Here is a 20,170-nt window from a genome sequence, read left to right on the forward strand (position 1 = left end):
GCTTGACAGCGTTCTGATAGTATTTCGACACACGACAGTTCCATACAAATCGAAAAAGGGGACACTTTCACATGAAAGAAACATTCATAGTGTGATTAGATAATAGCAATTTGTATAGTTTAGTGACATTTACGAAAAAATAACATCTTGGTTATTTTTCGATAACTAACAACAGCGATTTTGATTATGAATTTGTTTTATAAAATTCTAAGCTGTTGAACTACAAAAATATAAATTTTAATAAAAATGTTATGCTTAAAGAATTAAAAATACCTTACGGTACCTTTAAAATTGTATACGTCTTTCGATACCCTTGATAGATCGCTACTTTTATTTTATGTTCCAAATGCCAAAATGTTTTAAATAAAATACACTTTTTCACATCCATATATTATTGTAACACATACCTTTTAAAAATTTTTAGAGGAGAGGCTTTACTGCTGCTCATTTTAAACTCATCGTCTTAATTTTAAATATCTGAAAAATAATCACTTTGAGCTTACACGTTTTACTTATTTGGGTTAATTAAAATATAATCCTTATTTTATTCCCTGTTAGAAATGTTCAGAGAAAGCACTATTTAAAGTATTTCGCTAATTTCTAATAATTCTCTAGTTTAAAATGAACCGAATAGAGCATTAATTATAAATTGACTTTGAAAGTGACTATAAATTGACATTAATTATAAATTGACTATAAATTGACTTTTCGATTTAAAAGGTGCCTCAGAAGCCAAAAAATCATGTCATATTTAAGAAAGTATTTTAGGAAGAAGCTCTATAAATAGAAAAGAAATAATGCATAATTTTAATATTAATAATACAATAAACTTTGATCTTAATTTTTGTACCTTAGCCGAATAAAATCGAATTACCTTAAATTTTTTTTGTAATGTAACTCACGAAACCATTCTGAGAAAACTGTTCTGTGAAACGTATAGCATTTAATTCCGTTCAGAATGAAATGTTGTTTAAAAATATGTTGTTTTCATATACTTAGGACTCTGAAATTTTGTAGAAAAAGGAAAATATATACATTTATATGTATATTTAGGATGTAATTACAAAATATTTACATCCGCTCGCGTCAAAACCCATTGAATGACCCAATGTTTTGGTCACCCCGTAGGGATCGCCGGTGCTTCAGAGCAGGGTACGGGAGAAACCTGTTTAGGGGTACTCCATCATACTTCCTACCTCCATGGATTCTACCGCTCCTGGCAGCCAGGAGGTAGAAAGCGGAGAAACAAGTTCTAGGGAGCATGTGATGAGCGATCCTCCCTTCCGCAGCAACCTTCTATTCCGGCGATTCACGTTAAATCGAGCAAGCAGTGGAAGACACAATTAAATTTTTTGCGTGAGATTGCCCCCAATATTCAGAGCAAGCTGACTGGACCTTATCTAAAATTGTTCGTTCAAACCGAACTTGAGTTCCGGGAGGTTAGCCTTTGGATGAAAAAGGCTGGAATCCAGTATAAGACTTTAGACCTGCAGCAGGACCGGCCGATCAAAATTGTTATGAGAGGCCTCCTCCCGGTTGAAACCGAAAAAAATCGAGGACGTGAAAGATGAAGTCGAGGCGATGGGCTTTAAAGTGCATCGGTGCGTTCGGCTTACTCAGCCACGTTCCAAACATCCAGTGCCACTTGTTTATTTACAAGTACTCCCACACCCTTTCATCGACCATCTGTTTGCTGTCCATGAAATGTGGGGCACAGAGGTTAGCATTGAGCGTTATCGCGGCCGCAAGGGCCCTACTCAATGCTTTCGGTGTCAGGGTTTCTTCCACTCCTCGGAAGTCTGCACCTTACAAATCCGTTGTGTGAGATGCTCTGGGTCACACTAGGCTTCTGAGTGTATCAGACCCATGGATAATCCTGCTACTTGCTGCGACTGCGGAGGAGATCACCCGGCCAATTTTAGATCTTGTCCTCATTTCCCAGGCAATCAACGGACTCGTGGTAACAAATCCACGCCTAGGAATAGGGCCGCTGCCTCGGCAGCTCCATCTCAGGGCACTACAACCACCACGGCAAACGTCGAACCACCAAGACATCCCGCACATGCTCGCCCCAATGGTGTTAACCCGCTGAGTTATGCAGCGGCAATGGGGAATGCTACCATAGAGCCAGGATGTGATTCCAGACATCCAATACTTCCGGTTACTGCAAAAACTAAAGCTGTAACCCCAGCAGTCACTTCAGCAGAGAGTGTCGACTCGGACGATATTTTCGCCCCCACTCTAAAATGCTTGCTTGACATCTCCCGCGACCCAGCGGTAGACAAACATATTCTGCTTCTTGCTTTCAAAAAGGCTATGCCAAAGCTTAGGCAGGCTGACGCCTTAATGAGAGCATTCTATATATATGAAAGTTATATTGAATTTTCAGACTGATTCGGCTAAACTTTCGGCCTATGTCTCCTGTTATATTTGCAGAACCTACAATTTACGGCTTAAATTCAACTCTCAACGTGATATAAGACCTGTCACAAAAAGCTCACTCTCCATTTGCACTTGGAATGCAAATGGTATCTATAATAAGATCCATGAAGTGAGCGATTTCATTGCAGAGCAAGATCTTGATGTACTGTTAGTCCAAGAGACTCATTTTATCCCAGGGCGAATTCCCAGAATTGGGAACTATGACATATACTCGACTGACAGGGTGTCATATGGCAGACATGCAAGTGGTGGCACCTGTATCTATGTGAAACATTCGATTAAACATCACATGATACCCCCTCCAAACCTGGAACATGTGGAAGCGACTATTATAAAATTTTTATACAAAGTTCTCTCCCCCTTACAATTGTTTCGGCATACCTTCCCCCAAAAGGAGCTGCTCGTGGAAGGTATGTTTTTCTTGTCAGTGATTTTGATAAACTTCTCACAATCTCAAATCACCTAATTATTGCTGGTGATCTAAATTCACGTCATACCGCTTGGTTCTGTCCTAATAAGAACAGGTTTAGCATTTGTCTAAATTCATGGGTTCAGAGTTCTCGTGTACAGATCATGGCTCCTACTGTCCCGACTTACTACCCTGTAAGAGGATCCCCCGCAGTTCTTGATCTGGCTGCTTTTTATAATGTTTACTTTCGGCATGAAATTAAAGTGATTCAAGAGTTAGATTCTGATTACTACCCTGTTTTGATTACCATAGATATTCAAAATCGATATTCAAAATTAGAGGAACAAGTCTCAACAAACTGGGACGATTTTCGGTTTATTTTGGAACGTACAGCTACCCCCCTATCAAAATTTCCAGCAATGCGGACTTTCACAGGTGTATCAAAAACATGGAGTCTTTACTGAAAGAAGCGAGAGCCGCGGCTTCGAAACCTATCACACATCCGAGCGCTGGGCTCCCGTCGGATACTAAATCCAAAATTAAGCGGCGCAACTTCCTGCGAAAACTTTGGCAGAGAACACGTGATCCCAGTATCCGTGCTCAATTTCGCAGACTATAGAACGAGATTAGGTCTGAAACCCGCCTGCAAAAACAAGCGGAGTGGAAACACTACATTGAGTCCCTAACGACTGACGACAGGTCGGTTTGGCTCTCTGCCGCCCGACTACGCAAACAATATAAGCACATTCCGCCCATTAAAACAGCCAATGCTAACCAGATGGCTTTTACAGACACTGAAAAGGCTGAAGTTATTGCTGACAGCCTTGCTACACAATTCAATTCAAATAACGACGCCTACTGTAACCGTCCGGTTACACAGGGGCGCATACACTCACGTGTTGAACATTTCTTAACACAACCCATCACGCTTGATCTCAGGCCGACTGATCCAACTGAAGTGCTGAAGTTCATCGATAAAACGAAGCTGCAGAAGGCCCCTGGCATAGATCAAATTTCGAATCGCATGATTAAAAACTTCCCCATTATGTACTCGTATATTGTATGGATAACGGTCTTGATTAACCTTATGCTTAAAACGTGTTACTTCCCTGAGTGTTGGAAAATTGCCGCAGTCATTCCTATTCCAAAACCGGGTCAAAATTTAAATCTCCCCTTCAACTAAAGGCCTATCTGTTTCTTATCAACTCTCTCAAAAATATATGAATTTACTTAAACGCCTGAATGAATTTTGCTGTGATTGAAATTTAATAATCCCGGAACAATTTGGCTTCCGGCCTGAACACTCCACGGTACACCAGTTACTCCGTGTATTGGGATTCATTGACGAGGGCTTTCGTAAACGAGAGAAAACTGGAATTGTCTATCTTGACATTGCCGAGGCCTTTGACAGGACTTGGCACGACGGGCTTATTTACAAGCTCATGCGGCTTGGTTTTTCGGCACAACTCATTAAAACTATCAACTCGTACCTGACGGGTAGATCCTTTCAGGGGCGAGTTCGCCATGAATACTCAACTCCCCGCCCGATCTGGGCTGGGGTCCCACAAGGAAGTTTGCTCGAACCTCAAATGTTCAACATCTACGTAAATGACATACCTAAGTCACCTAATGTCGATCTAGCTTTATATGCGGACGACACAGCCATCATGAACCAACATTTCAACACCTCCACGGTAATTTCTGCACTGCAGAATTATCTTTCAAGGCAAGAGCTCTGGCTCGGACTGTGGAAGATCAAAATTAAAAGAAAAAAAAAAAAAAAAAAATGTGGCTAAATGTGCTGCCACTTTATTTATCCGAAGTACTTTCCCAAATTTACCTAACTTGCAGTTCTTCGGAGAACCAATTCCCTGGGTTCCTACCTATAAGTATCTAGGCGTGATACTTGATTCAAAATTAACTTGGCAACCTCACATTCAAAAAAAAAATTTCCAATGCGAATGTTGTCAAATCCCAATTACTGCCTTTTTTCGCTAGAAATAGCGACCTGTCCACGAAAAACAGGATTTTGCTCTATAAATCAATGATAAGGCCAATTCTGACATATGCTGGCCCGGTTTGGGGCGCAGCAGCAATTACTAATAGGAAACATATCCAAATTTTTCAGAACATAATGTGGGGAAAGGCAACGACCATAGTTGATAACACACATTTATTACTATTTACAAATATAGATTATATTAGGATTACAATTAATGAAAATGGTATACGAGCGATAGAGCGACGTCTGCTCCGCTCGCCAGCTAATCCTCGTCTTCTCCCGAAGGCGGGAAACACATGCTGACGCAATGCATACGTCACACAGTAGGGAATTAGGGAATATCATGACATAGCATTTCCCACAATAATGCTACGGCAAATTTATAAAGCTCCTTGGTTTGTTACGAACGAGGACATTCATCTCGCCAGCTAATCCTCGTCTTCTCCCGAAGGCGGGAAACACATGCTGACGCAATGCATACGTCACACAGTAGGGAATTAGGGAATATCATGACATAGCATTTCCCACAATAATGCTACGGCAAATTTATAAAGCTCCTTGGTTTGTTACGAACGAGGACATTCATAATGCAGCCAAAATTCTCCTCATAAATCACTTTATACAGCGACTTTCGGCCAACTTTTTCCAAAAGATTCCTTCGATGGGAAACCCCGTACTCCACAGCCTCCCTGTTTATCATCCGGGAATTGCATCGGCAAAAAAGAGACCCAGAGCTATTCTGGAGAACGCATATAATGCGCTTCCTTTTCCCAAGAGGCATTGCTATGGAGACCAGGCGACTCGAAGGTTTCAATACGCTCGTTCGCTTCTGACCCCCTCCCCCGTCTGAATGAATTTGCTGATCTTTCAGCTTCCCTCAGGGTCACTCTTTCTTTGTCCCGTAAGCGGTTGTTATCAGGCTCTAAGCACATCTTTGTTCCCTTCTTAAAAGGGCTCTAGTGCAAGGATTACTTAATTTAAATTTAAGAGAGTAAGAGAACTTAATGCTTTTTCATTAGTTATCATAACACTTAAAGTTAATACAATCTTATTATATTTATAAAAGTTTCTCCTCAGAGGCATTGCTGGTCGTGTCCCTTTAATTCAAACTCGCCTAACGAGTTCCCGCTTTTCCCCTGCCCCAAACCCGAAGCACTTGCGACATGAAGCTTTTTCGCTCTCGTGTTGTTAACACCACATGACCATTGATCAAGGAAACATAGATGCTTTTCAAAATTCATAATGTAATCCCTCCAAATTGATTCTGGCCCTTATTCGACACCAAAATTACTAAATTAAGTCCTTCGGTTTTTTACTTTTTTTTCACTGTGGAAGGCAGTTACTCTTTTTGTTAAATTAACATTTTGGCACTAAATTTACCTCTTTGCGGAACCCTCTTTTTGGCGATAAAGATAGTTCTTTGACGATGTGGGGATAAAGGCTACATGCCTAAAAGCCCCGTAATAGAACAACACTTCCTTGGTCCTGAAATCCAGAACGGCTCCTTAATTTATCGTAGCATGTGTCTTTTACACATCTATAAAAACTGGAAATAAGCGATACTTCTGCAAATCTGTCAGTTCTAACTTAAGTTCTCTTACAAGTTCATTCGATGAAATAATTTATCATAAAGATATGCGCATAAAAAGGATACAACAAAAATTAAAGTAGAAACAAATAAAAGGAACAGTTTTTACTTCCTTGTACGAAATAAAGGAAGTATTGCAATCACGAAAAATCACGGGTATCATATTTCAACGAAAATATCCATTTTGACCGCTATCGAATGCAATTTAATCATGTTTTCGGGTGACATCTGTACGTAAGGACAGAATAATATTCTCTTTTTCACCAAACGAATTATAAAACTGATTTAAAATGGATTCAGAAGAGATTTTTTTCGTGGCGTCTGTACTTACGTATGTGCGTATGTATGTATGTATCTCGCATAACTCAAAAACGAGTAGCTTTAGAACGTTGAAATTTTGTATATAGTACTGCTATAGAATTTAGTTGCGCACCTCCCTCTTAGGTGGCAATCGGCAGCACCAAAATTTTATAAATATATATATACGTACACATATAGCCACTCTGTTACTCGGCTGAGCTCTGATTTTACTTCCTTGTACGAAGTAAAAGAAGTATTGTAATCACGAAAAATTTCGCGTACTATATTTCAACGAAAATATGCACTTTTACGGCTATCGAATACAATTTAACGATGTTTTTGCCTAGCATCTGTACGTATGAACATAATAAAGGACTCTTTTTCTCCAAACGAATTATAAAACTGATTTAAAATGGATTCAGAAGAGACTTTTTCGTGGCGTCTGTCTGTCTGTCTGTATGTATCTCGCATAACTCAAAAACGAGTAGGCTCAGAACATTGAAACTTTGTATATAGGAATGCTATAACATGTAGATGACCTCCTATTTTGGTTGCAATCGGCTCCACGAAAAGTATATAAATGTATGTATTATGTATATATCCACTCTGTTACTCGGCTCTGGGATATCAGTTTTTTATTCCTATATGTTTGTAAATTGTGCATTTTTTGTTTTAAAAATGATTGAATTATGTTGTTCCGGTTAATGTTTTTATGCCTTTAATTAACCTGCATGCAATATTTGTAGAATTATCAAGAGTTTAAAAGTTGTTTAAGTGCGGCTAAGCCTAATTTTTTTACGATACCACCCGCATTTGTTTACGATTGAAACTTAGAAGAATAGTCGATTTGTTGCCAATCTAAAGAAACTAAGCTTCGCTAGCTAACTTAAGCTTAAAATAGCTAACGTCTTCTTTTATTATTGCGAATTAAATCTTTCTTAATCCATTGTGGAATTATTTAAATTATTAAATTATCTCATTTATTGACTCAGCATAACGTCCACAACAAATAAAGTCATTTTGTACGCCTTCAGTGCCTTTTTGCCGAGTAAGACCAAAAGTAAACTTAAGTTTTGTGCAGTTAAGTAAGTTTTGTGCACCGAAAAATCTTCCTTCTTTCCAGCTGCCCATATTGTTTATTTTAGCGTAGAAACTAATTTAATTGAAAAAAAAAAAAAAAAAAAAAAAAAAAAAATTAACTGGATTTCGTGTTTTATGTTTTGCTATATCTTTAAATTTTTAATATAGATATTTTGAGGTTTTATGTATTTTTGCCTTGTCGCGAAGTGAAAACTGAATTAATTGAATGAGAAATATATGTCTTATAAATTTATAAATTCGAGGAAATAAGTTAAAATCATCAATTTAATCATTTTCATAAAACTGAGTTTTAAAAACTCCAAAACATGTTTTTTCACATCATCTAAAACATTTTTGTAATTGTAAATATATGTCTACGACCAACAGTTTCAAAAATAAAGGCCGGGTGAGGACATTTGTGGACATGGTGTTAAATAAAGTTTGCTGTGCTTTGAATAATATACTGAACTATGTTACTAAAATACTCAATTTTCAAGTCATAAAAAATAATTTGTGTACAGAAATCGTCAGGTAGCTTTTGAATTTCATTCATTCCAGATAACACAGAAAGTGTCATTACTCTAGATCAGCGGTTCTCAACCTTTTGACTAACGCGTACCATCTACACAAAAATTAAAAAACTTCAGTACCACAGCTATATTTTGCAATTTCTCAATAGAAATAAATAAAAAAAAAAAAAAATATTGAGCCATTTACACAACCTATTGGTTACTTGTATTAAATATGAACACATAAAATATTAGATTAAAAATTAGTTACTATTTTAATTATTCAAAATTTAAGTTATAATATTCTAATTCTAAAATTTAGTGTAAAATTTAGGCCTGTTTAAGAGAGATCGATTCCTTTGTTTCTGGTTGTATTTCACCGAGTTTTAACCGTAAATTATGATTCACTTTTAATTTTGTTCTGTATTTATTTTTTAAATATAACATAGAAGAAAATACTTGTTCCCAAAAATAGGTTGTGCAAAATGGCAATAAAAGTTTAATATTTTTATTTGAAATGCCTTCAAACTCTTTTTTTTTTTTTTTTTTTTTTTTTTTCGGTTCAGCCGAAAGTTAACAAGTATGTTATATTTGAAATCTTCAGTTATAGTGCGATCGCAGGAAATTTCTATCAATTGTTCTTTTTCTTCACGAGATAAAACTGCAAGTATATTTGAACATAATTAATTTATAATCCAATTTTCTTTTTCATAATCCTCGGGAAAATATGTTTTGAAATTATTTACCAGTGAAAAACAATGATTTTTAACATCGGATGCTAATTCTTTTATTTTCAAATGAGTTTCGGTTAGAAAACTTTCTAAAAGTGGTAAGAAGCTTAAAATATTACTATCCAGTTCTTTGATTATGAGTTCGAGTTTTTTTAATATTGCATTTATTGTATCTCTAATGGTAAACAAATTAACTCTTTGTCCTTGTAATCCTAAATTTAAATCCTTTAACTTTCAAAAATATCAGCTAAATATGCTAAGCGCGCCAACCGCAATTCCTTAAGTATACATTTTTGCGATTGAAATTTTGAATCACAAAAGAAAATTTGAATTTCTGATCGATGTTCAAAAAGATGATTTAAATTTTTGCTTCTGGTTAATCATCTTACTTCATAATGTAACAAAAGCGTTGCAAGCCAACCTCTCGGCATAAAATTTTTTTGAATTTAAAGACCGGATTTTATTAAAATTAACAATTTTCACATTGATTCAAAACGATTTTCAGGTTTTCGGGGATTGTTTCGGCTACTAAAGCTTCACGATGAATGGAGCAGGGAGTAGATTCAGTTTCAGGTGAGACTTTCTTTATTAGAGAAATAACACAGGAATGTTTTCCCACTGCATAAAGGGAAAGCATTTATTCCGAGGAATATCATTCTGAGACATAAATTTCTCAATTACTTTGAAAATTTCATTTGCAGTTGCTCTATCATAAAGAGATTCACAAAATTCTGCGGCAATTCGTTTATCTTCTTCGAAACGTATGGTAAATTAATAATTGAACAAATTTCGTTATATCAATACTTTCATCCAATTGCAATGCGAAACATTCACTGTATTTTATTATTTAAATAAGTGTCTCTTCTATGGAATTTGCTATTTCAGGAATTCGTTGACTTGCTGTGTCATTTGATTGATTAATGTAAGGATAATGGAATTTTATTCAGTAGCCGCTTTTTCGTTGAATAATGTTAAAACGATATCTTTAGCTGCTGGTAATATAAGGTTTCCTCCAGTCTTGTGAGCCTGCCCAGTCTTCGAAATTCTTAGACTTACTAGGAAACTAGCTTCCAAAGTTTTTCCGCTTCAAGTAATGAAACTTTTCATTACTTGTTTACTATTATTATTTTTTTTAACTCCGATAATTTTCTCTTACAATAGTTTTTTAGATTTATCATTTAAACTGGCATGCTTAGATTCGGTGACCGGAAAAATGCCCACAGGAAAAATGCTCATAGAATAATGCTCACAGGTATAAATGCTAACAGGAAAAAAGCCAACACAGAAATATGCTCACATAGAACATGGAAAAATTCTCACATAGATATATGCTCACATGAAATAAGCCCCCTGATAAATAAAATACGTAGAAATATCCTTACATTAATCAATCAATAAATTAATCGATTTGAACATCATACACCTATTTGAATTTGTCAAAGAAAAATTATTTAAATTACCGAAACATCTATGGTATATATATATATATAACTTATGTGTAGATTTAGTTGCTATATAAGATTAACAAATGGGCCGTCTTGAATTAGGAAAAAGAGAGGAGGAAGGGAGAAAAATGAAACAGAATATACAGAGAAAAATTATTACACTTTTAATTGTTAAAAAAATAAAATAATAGTAAGTATAAGTTACACATTTTATAATATAACATTTCATAATATAAACATTTAGAAGAATAAGCAAATAGAAATAATTATTTTACTTGAATTAAGTAAAATAACTTGTTATATATAAATCATGTATATTTCACATAAACTTATAAGGTATTTCTCCCACCTTCTTAGCATGCCTTCGTCGTATGGTGGTCTGTTCGCTGGGCGCGTATTCCAGAGGTCCATGGTTCGATTTCTGGCAAAGACTTTGCTCATTTTTCACATCTCCTGCTTCCAAAATACCTAATGTCTTTACAAACTTACTGAATATTAGCTAATATATGTAAATATCTAATTTTATCATCGATTTCATCATAGTTTCTTACATGATTCGTGATTACCAAATGTAAGTTTTCATATTTTCGTTTCAGTCCAAAGGGGCTTTGTCCCTGAAGGACTATTGTTTTCGTTTTGCGATTTTCCGTTGAATCACTATAAATGTCCGTTTCACTTTTCAAACTATTGCCACCAAATGTTAGAGTCCTGCATTATATTTGAAGAAATTAAATAATGAAAAATCTGCATGTAATTTCTCGCATTGTGATAAAACAACCGTACCTAGAGGCATCGAATTTGAATGACGTAATCTTCCTAAGGGCATGTGGAAGACCAAATTTGAAATTTGGAGTTTGTTTTTTATCAATTGCATCTTTGTAAAACTTTAACGAATTTTTGAGTAACAAACTCAACGGTTTAAAAGTGAGTAATGACAACACTCTACGGAGGGAGGAAAAACCTTTTTATCTCTAGCGCGCGGAACTGTGTATCGAAAATACAAAAGATAGGGTCATTTTAAAATTATTTTGCGACATCACTATTGAACTGAATTTCATGGTTTAAGTGCAAAAAACATGATATTTAATAAATAAAGGTAACACACAAAACGTTAAAAAAACGCCCCTTTGGACGTAATTTAAAATCTTAAATCTTTCAGATTTTTTTTTTTTTTTTTTTTTTTTTTTTTTTTTTAAACTTCAGTATGCCCTGTATTTACAATAGTTAGTAATAAACTTTGAGAGGCTAAATCTTTTTTCAGTCCGTCAAACAAAAACCAAATGCTAGGATGGCTACAATTAAATAATGAATTTAGTACCTTTTGAAAGCTTTCGTAATAATTTGTTGTTTTAGGAGATTTTTCGAAGGCGTCTTCATAATGATTCCAGACTTCGATTGAAAACTGTGGTCTTCTAAAACGTTTTTAGCTACAAACCCTTAAATAACTACATTACAGGGGAGAACATACATGCATTTAATTTAATTCTTGCCTTTAATTTATTCCTTTTACAATTGAAATTTTGTTATTCATGATTTAATTTCAGTCCCCGTTAAAACATTTTTAACATTTTACTTTCAAGTTACTTCAAAACATCTTTCAAAATATAACTTATAGTATGGATTCACTCTTTTAAGATAATCCTCCTATAATTAAACTTAGGAGATAATATAATCAATTAATCAATATTATTTAGTAAATAAATTTCTATATAGATACACATCAAAAGTATCCAAACATAGAGTAAATAAAAAACAAAAATAAACTATTGGCAGTTACAGGGGAGAAAAATGTCGTACAGGGGGGGCAGAGGTATAAAATATTACAGTACATGCAAAATTTTACTATAGTTTTCATTCTTTTATATACCGGCTCTGAAAAGGTTAATATGAGTATTTGTCCTATAGTTTTTTCAAATGATCAAATAATTTTTCTTTAAAAAATTCAAATAGGTATACGATATTCAAATCGATTAATTAATTGATTGATTAATGTAAGGATATTTCTACGTATTTTATTTATCAGTGGGCTTATTTCCATTTAAGCATATAAGGTATTTCTCCCGCTTTCCTAGCGTGCCTTCGTGGTGTAGTGGTTCTGCACACTGGGCCGGTATTTCAGAGGTCCGCGTTTCGTTTCCCGGCGAAGGCATTTGCTCATTTTTTAAGTCTCCTGCTCCAAAAAAATACCTAATGTCCCTACAGTGGCGCACGAACTAAAAGGGTGTTGGATGAGGATTCTCCTCACAGGATTTGGCGATTGGGTCCCCTAGAAACCCCAGCCGCCCTTTAAAAAGGGGAGTATATAAGGTATTTGTCTTGCTTTCGAAGCGTGCCTTCGTGGTGTAGTGGTTCTGCACACTGGGGCGGTATTCCATAGGTCCGCGGTTCGATTCCCGACGAAGGCGTTTGCTCATTTTTCATCTCTCCGGCTTTTCCAATTAACCATATGTCTCTACAAGCATATATCTATCTGAACTTTTTTCCATGTGAGCATATTTCTATGTGGACATATTTTCTGTGTGGGCTTTTTCCCTGTGAGCATTTATACCTGCGAGCATTTTTCTGTGAGCATTATTACTGTGGGTTTGGTTCCTAGAACCCTTAGATTCATGATCTCTTTTAAGAAACGATGTTTTTATACGTTCACCGCAAACAATATATTGAGGTTGAGGGTCAATTTTATCTCCATTCCAAGCAAACTCAAATGATAAATAACTTTCATTACATTTTCTATAAACAATTTATATTTTCTTTTGAATATTTTTAGTGCTACTAGATTGTCCTGTATCCATCATCTAGGTTTGTTTTATAATTTTTTTCTCAAATACTGAAATGCACAATATATAACGAGTTCTTCAAAACAAACAACGATATTCTTAAATAGCGTAGAAAAGTAAGGAATACAAAGCAACAAGATGATAAAATACCTGCTGGGAGAGACAGCAAATCGACGTAAAAAATTATTCTAATTCAAAATGAAGCAATAGGAGCCCGGAAATGGTGGCGACATAAAATATATACATGCTACTAAATATATCAACTCTAAAAGATTTAGAGTTGATATATTTAGTATTTACGAAATTATTTTTAAAGGGACTTATTTTTATTTCCTATTAAATACAACATCCATTTCTAGTACTCCTTTTAAAAACACATTTATGGCAAAATTTTGTTATATATATGGCTAAAAGAATATTTTTGAAAATAAAAAGGAATTATTTTCTCGTCTATGAATTACTATTGACTTTGAACAAAGCTCAAATCTCATAAATTTACGAGTGTTAGAGAAAAAACTTAAACAGGATGTTGGGGTATTTAATTTTTGAATTTAATCATTAAAAATACTTTGTTTCTTTGCATACCACTTATTTTTCTCCTACGTAAAAGCGGCTAAGAATCGCTGCTCTAGATAATTGTGTAAAGACTCTTTAAAATTGTTTGACTATGATCACAATGCCAGAATTCTTGCTCTAAGAATCGCAAATGTAATAAATTGTTTGAAATTTTCAAATCATGTTTTGTATCAATTTTGCCAACTAGTACTATACAACTGTCTTAGCACACCGCAGTCTACAGACACCATCCGATCATCAGATGAGGCATCAGAGTTCCGTGTGATTAATTTCAGACGGAATCCAATTGCGTTCAGTACTTACAAGTGACTTAACAAATTTTATGCCATCTTTATATGTACTATTACAGACTCAGCCACGGCCGAGCGATAAAAGACGCTGAACACTGTTAGTTCGGTTCGAGGCTCGAGTTCCGGTGAGTGGCTGGCTGCATGACTCTTTTGGTGGTTTTCCCATGTTTAACGCGGATGCGAGACAGTTTCCCTTAAAAAGTCCTCCACGGGTCATCTTTCCCTTTCTGTGTAGTGCTAAATGGCAGAGCACATAACACATAATAATATATATGTCTTAATATCTAATATAAAAGAAGAAAATAGAAGAACGTTTCCTCTTTATTGAATAAAAAATGAAAGAATTGAATTTAAATTCATTCATTTTTTATTCAATAAAGAATCTTCTTTATTGAATAAATAATGAACATATATAAATATCAAAAATTAAAGCAGATGCAGTGCAATAAACAATTAAATCAATTGATGTATTTATTGGTTTTAAATTTCTATTATATTTCTCTCAAGAAGTTTCTTTTTTTGCAGTTAGTTAATGCTTAGTAATTAGAGTTTTACAAAATAGTCCATATTGACAAATGCATCTATTTAATGCTTTTTTGTAATATTCCTTTCAGTTTACTGAACACTGAATGTGGACTTCTAATATTAAATGCTAATGAAATTTCACATTTTAATTTTTATGAAGAATATATTAAAAAAGCTATTTTATAGTCTTAAAATTATGATAAAATAATATCAAAGGTTAAAATTTTTAGGTGGTGATGAGAGACAGCTTTTTCGGAGGGCATTTTGGAAATACGCAAAGTTAAAACTTTATACTAAAATATTAAAATAATATTAAATAAATTCTGTATAATATTGTTTTCTTACGTTGTTGTAAGATCTTGTCTTCTTTGCTAACATTAAGTGATACTAGACCTACTTTAAAGTCTGTTTAGTGACTTGTCGCTGAGAAGATGAATACAACTAGGTAAGAGTGTAAAAGACCCTTTTATTGAACTCAGTTATTTACAAATGGTACAGTTTTACATGGTTACAATCCACTTGTGATGAGGAACTTAAAGATAATGGTAACAAACTAAATTTTTTAACACAAATTAATTTAACCTAGCAGGTTAATTCAGAAACCTACGTGACATAAAACTTAAGCGGTAAGAAGGTGAAGCCGAGATTCAAAATTCAAACAGCTTGTTGAAATAATAACGTGACCTCTCAATAGCGAAAACACGCTCTGACTAACGTTTTCGCTGCTTGAGTTTAAACACATTCTTTTTCACTCTGTACCATTTACATACTGGCCAGGAAACGCGACAGCAGCAAGGAGTCACAGAAAAGTCTAACAAATTAAAATAACTATTAGTAAAAATAATATAAATCGCATAGTAGTAAACTAAAATGATAAAATATGTTAAAAAGTGTCATTACTGTCGAAAGTTATGCTTTCCTTTATTTATAAAAGTGGGTATAGATAGTGCATAAGCGTGTAAGAGAGATTATGTTATAAATAAGATGAGAGGTTATTTCTAGCTGGAAATTTGATTACTGAATTTTTTCCTCCGAGGTTCAGATGGGAATGAACTGATCAATATTAAGCCATTATAGGAATATGGAATATTTAATAAAACCACTCTTTTATAATGACTTCTGTCGTCAAAATTTACTTGAATGAAGAACATATTCAATTACGAATATGTTCTGGATCACAATGTTATATTCAATATTGCAGTGCCATATAAATACATTTTATTCGAGAGAGGAATAATTCAACACAAACCAAATTTTTAGGACATTCTTAATCCTAATGAAAGTTAATAACAATATAAAATACATTAGTAACACAAGTTTTGGTTAAATACACACTAGCTACATACGTTATCTTAAATAATATGCAACGAAACTAATCATGAGGCCGAATTTCCTAAAACGAGAACCTCTAAACGTGACTATCATCGGAAGGTTCTCTATATTTTCATACAATTCAACGACAAAAATTATAAAATGCATAAGGGGAGCACTTACCCAGCTAAATGTTTTTAAGCTTCACTTTTATAATCCCTGAAAACTGATACTTTAAACAATGCTAAACTGTGTTCTTTTGCTACTGTATTTTCTGAAACATCTCGAAGAGTAATCCCATCGACGTGTTGTTTTCATTTTGTGATAAGATTGCGTCGATGATGATTAGACACTGTTGCCATTCGTTCTGTCATTTATCTCCAATATTATCAAAATGCATTGCTCAGCATAGTGTAAGTTAATTCTTTGAAAAGTTATTTTGAGTGATTTTAATAATGTTTTGCAAGAACTCTTATCTCTTACCAAGAGTATGAGGAATAAAATAGGTTTTTAGAACCTTACAATTGCCTGACTGTAAAATTTGTAACTTTATTCCTTGCATATACTTTAAAATCCGATGCTCATGATACAATTTTCAAGTATCATATAGATTAAATATTCCTTATGTTACATATACATTAAGTACTTAACGTTTGTTTTTAAAAGCTAAAATACTTCTTTTATTAATTACTATATTAGGTTATTCCTCCTTCTTTTACGCTTGCCTTCGTTGCCTAATTGTATAGTACGTCCGACTGGCATCGGGAGGCCTGCTATACGAATGCTGGTGAAGGCACTGCGAATTTTTTTCAGATTCTTGCTTTGACGTAACCTACTGACTCTACACCTTTTTGATTACTTCTCGCGGTGGTATGCTTCTTTTATTAATTACTTTCTTATTTTGATAGTGATTATTTAAAAGCATTTTACGAGCTTTGAAAGTATCAGCACATTTTTGAACAGGAATTTATTTTTAATTCTTAGAAGTTTATTTCTAATTCGCATTTTATAGTTAAATAAAGCGTAGAATTTGAGAAAACGTCGAAGAAGTTAAAGCTTTATCACCTTTATTTTCAGCATGAAAAATAGGGACAAATTAATAAAATTTATAGATACGTAAAGCATAGTAACTCGGCTAATCAAAATATTACGTAAACTTGATAATGACTGAAATGCGCTTCTACAGGAAATAGATTATTATTATTATGAATTTTTTTTAAAAAGTTGCATGAAATTTTTCTAAACATGAAACCCTAAAACTTTTCTGTTGCAAAAACGTGAATAATAACTTTAAACGCAAAATTTACTATTGATGTATATTAGTGAAATATCAAAATAGTTTAGTTTTAAAAATAATTTCTTTCTAGGAAAAAAAAAAAAAAAAAAATAAAAAAAAAAAATAGTGTTTGTTTCCGAACGGTTTTAGATAACCATTGTGTTTTTTAACTGGGCGTTTTTCATGTAACTATTCTGCGCAAGCTGCAAAATGACATTTAAAACTGCAGGAATATTACCCAAATATCTCCATGCCTTTGATGTTCGGGATTGAATTTCAACTTTTTTAAAACTTGAGTGCAACCCTGAAATCCACTACTAAACTGCACAGTAACATCATATATGAATCATTTTCTAGTTTTAAAACAAATAGATATCCATTTCTTATATTTTTATAAGCTTTTATTTAGTTTAGTCAATGCATAATTTTCACCATGGTCAAAAGTTGTCAGCGATTTCTAAACAACTTCCTGATAAGCTATCGAATTCAAATTTTGCATACGCAATGTTTGTGGATGGTGATAAAATGTGGTGAAATGATCTTTACAAAATTCGATTTACAATTTTTAAAATTTAATGTTGAAACAATTTTTTGCACATACCTTCGTTTGACAAGCTAAAAGCCGCAGAGATTTATTGTTTGCATCATCGGATAAAGTGGAAAAATATCTTTTATAAGAAATTTGTCGAAGTTTTGAACACAAAATCTGGTTGTTCTTCGGCGAACATTTTCCTCAACATTCGATTTTAAAAGATAATTTTATTAATTTTACTGGGATAAGTAATATTATAATCTTTTTTGGTACTCTAAGATTCTAACGTTTAAAAATGCATTTGTCTAAGGTTATGAAACAAATTTCTCACCCTTTTTAGTTACTCATGGTGTTTGTCATTATGGCCGTTTTTGTTGTCGATTTTTTACCCTATTTCCTGACAAGCTATGGAACTCAGATTTTGCACACATTCTCATTGCGGATGAAAACATAATGCCTTGAAGCGATTTTTTTTTTTTTTTTTTCAAAACTGGGCTTAGATATTTTATAATTGATGTCGAAACTATTTTTTTTTTGCACATATCTTTGTTTAACGAACAAACAAAACTCTCATAATTTTATTGTTTGCACTATCTGAGAGTGCAGCAAAAAAGAAACTTTTAAAAGATTATATCAGATTTTATTTTTTTTTTTCAAAACCGCTGAATTTTTTGGGGCTGTTTTGTGTAACACAGTTTTCAGATGTCAAAGAGTGATTGATTATTTATTGTTGAAAAACAGTTTTTCAATTGACTTATTAAATTGACAAAGTGTTATTGAAACTAAAATGATAAAAATTAATAAATAAATAAATAAATGAAAATTTTTTATACTTATAAAAGTTATTTGTTTTATCTAATAATATTTAAAAGTTATTTGTTTTTGTTTTGTTTTGTTTTATGCCGCCCAGTCGGTATAGTGGTCAGGGAAGCTGACTGCGATGCCGAAGGCTTGGGTTCGACTCCCGGAGAAGGCGTGGTTGTAACTGACCGTCCCTTCATAGGAAAGGTGACGGTGGCCCACCTATTAGGTGCCTCCATAATAAAGAGACCATCACCTCCGGCCTTATATAGATTAATGGACTAGGTTACATTTGTAATTGTTCACAATCTGCCATTGGAAAAAAAAAAGTTATTTGTTTTATTTAAAACTCATAAAAATTTAACTGAAAGGAGATAAAAAATTATAACATAGTTTGTAGAGACATTAGGTATTTTTTGGAAGCAGGCAAGATGAAAAATTAACAACGCCTTCACCGGGAATCGAACGGCGGACCTCTGGAATACCGGCCAGTGTGCAGACCACCACACCACGAAGGCACGCCAAGAAGATGGGAGAAATAGCTTATAAGTTTAATGGGAATAAAAGATAAAAAATTCTCTTTACAAAATTTATCTACGATTATATATCACGAATAACAAAAGCATTGCATGTAAATAGCGAAATATATTAATCGAATTCCATTGTCAAAAGTGTTTAAGCTATAATGGTGTGAGAGTCTATCCGAATTTCATTCTGTCAGTCGGTTCTCCAGTAAAAAAAACGTAAAAAAGGAATAAGTAATCAAAATAAAACAGGCAATACAGATCAGTACGAAAACATGGCGCATTTCCAGCTTTCTTTTTAATATTCTAAGCATAAACTAAAAAGGTACTATTGCCAAAACATGAGAAATAACTTTAAGAAAAAATGTGCGCTTACACAACCGTCAAGCCCTTGACGGCATATTATGTTTGCAAATTTATAAATTGACAGAAATAAATCCTTGCGGGATATTATGAAAATGAGAGCCTTGGTTCTCTATGAAACGCTGTCGCGGATGGAGGATCCATACTGGAGGGATTACGTAGTTAAGCCTAGGAAATTAAAAATCCAGTATGGATTCATTCAAACCATTCTGGACATTAAGAAAGATGTTGAGATTCCAGGTTATATGTAACCACTCTTGACAACCAGAAACCCTTTGGGAAGATTAATGTCCAAACAAGACTAGACCTAGTGGAAAACATCCAAAGAAAGAGAGATGTTGTACCAAGCGTTTGGAAATGTCTCGTTTTGAAGACCCCCCATTGCGGCTAGATATCCACCTATTCAGTGGTTCCCCATTTTTACTGATGGTTCTCAGCTTGACTGTTATAGTTAGGTCTGGTGTGTTTTCAAATCCTTTTTTCTTTTTATGCCCCTGCAGGATATATTGTACCTTCTTTGACGGTGAAGTAGTAGCCATATATAGAGCCCTAAAGCATTTATTAGCTATCCAATACAAGTATGCAAAGGCAGTCATTTTTTCTGATCCTCACGCAGCCATTCAATCAATTAGTTCTATTGAACTTGAACACCCATTAACATCTGAAATTTTGCAATGTCAAAAATTCCT

General features: G+C 34.0%; 1 long non-coding RNA gene across 12 annotated transcripts in view; it reads right to left on the reverse strand.

The window, feature by feature from the left end:
• Positions 1–20,170, reverse strand: part of LOC118195471 (uncharacterized) — a 149,580-nt gene that overhangs the window by 94,775 nt on the left and 34,635 nt on the right. For 4 of the 12 annotated variants that reach the window (XR_015041988.1, XR_015041997.1, XR_015041996.1 and 1 more), the window contains exon 1: positions 16,169–16,332. The exons of 4 other annotated variants lie outside the window; for them this stretch is intronic. This is a non-coding gene — a long non-coding RNA (uncharacterized LOC118195471). Of the gene's footprint in view, positions 1–16,168; positions 16,333–20,170 lie in introns of those variants that run through there. 4 more of the 12 variants (XR_015041993.1, XR_015041991.1, XR_015041986.1 and 1 more) reach the window with 4 other exon arrangements.

Source organism: Stegodyphus dumicola, chromosome 7 (assembly GCF_044657685.1).
Source record: "Stegodyphus dumicola isolate Sdum_Otavi_A_Nest chromosome 7, ASM4465768v1".
Lineage (NCBI taxonomy): Eukaryota > Metazoa > Arthropoda > Arachnida > Araneae > Eresidae > Stegodyphus > Stegodyphus dumicola.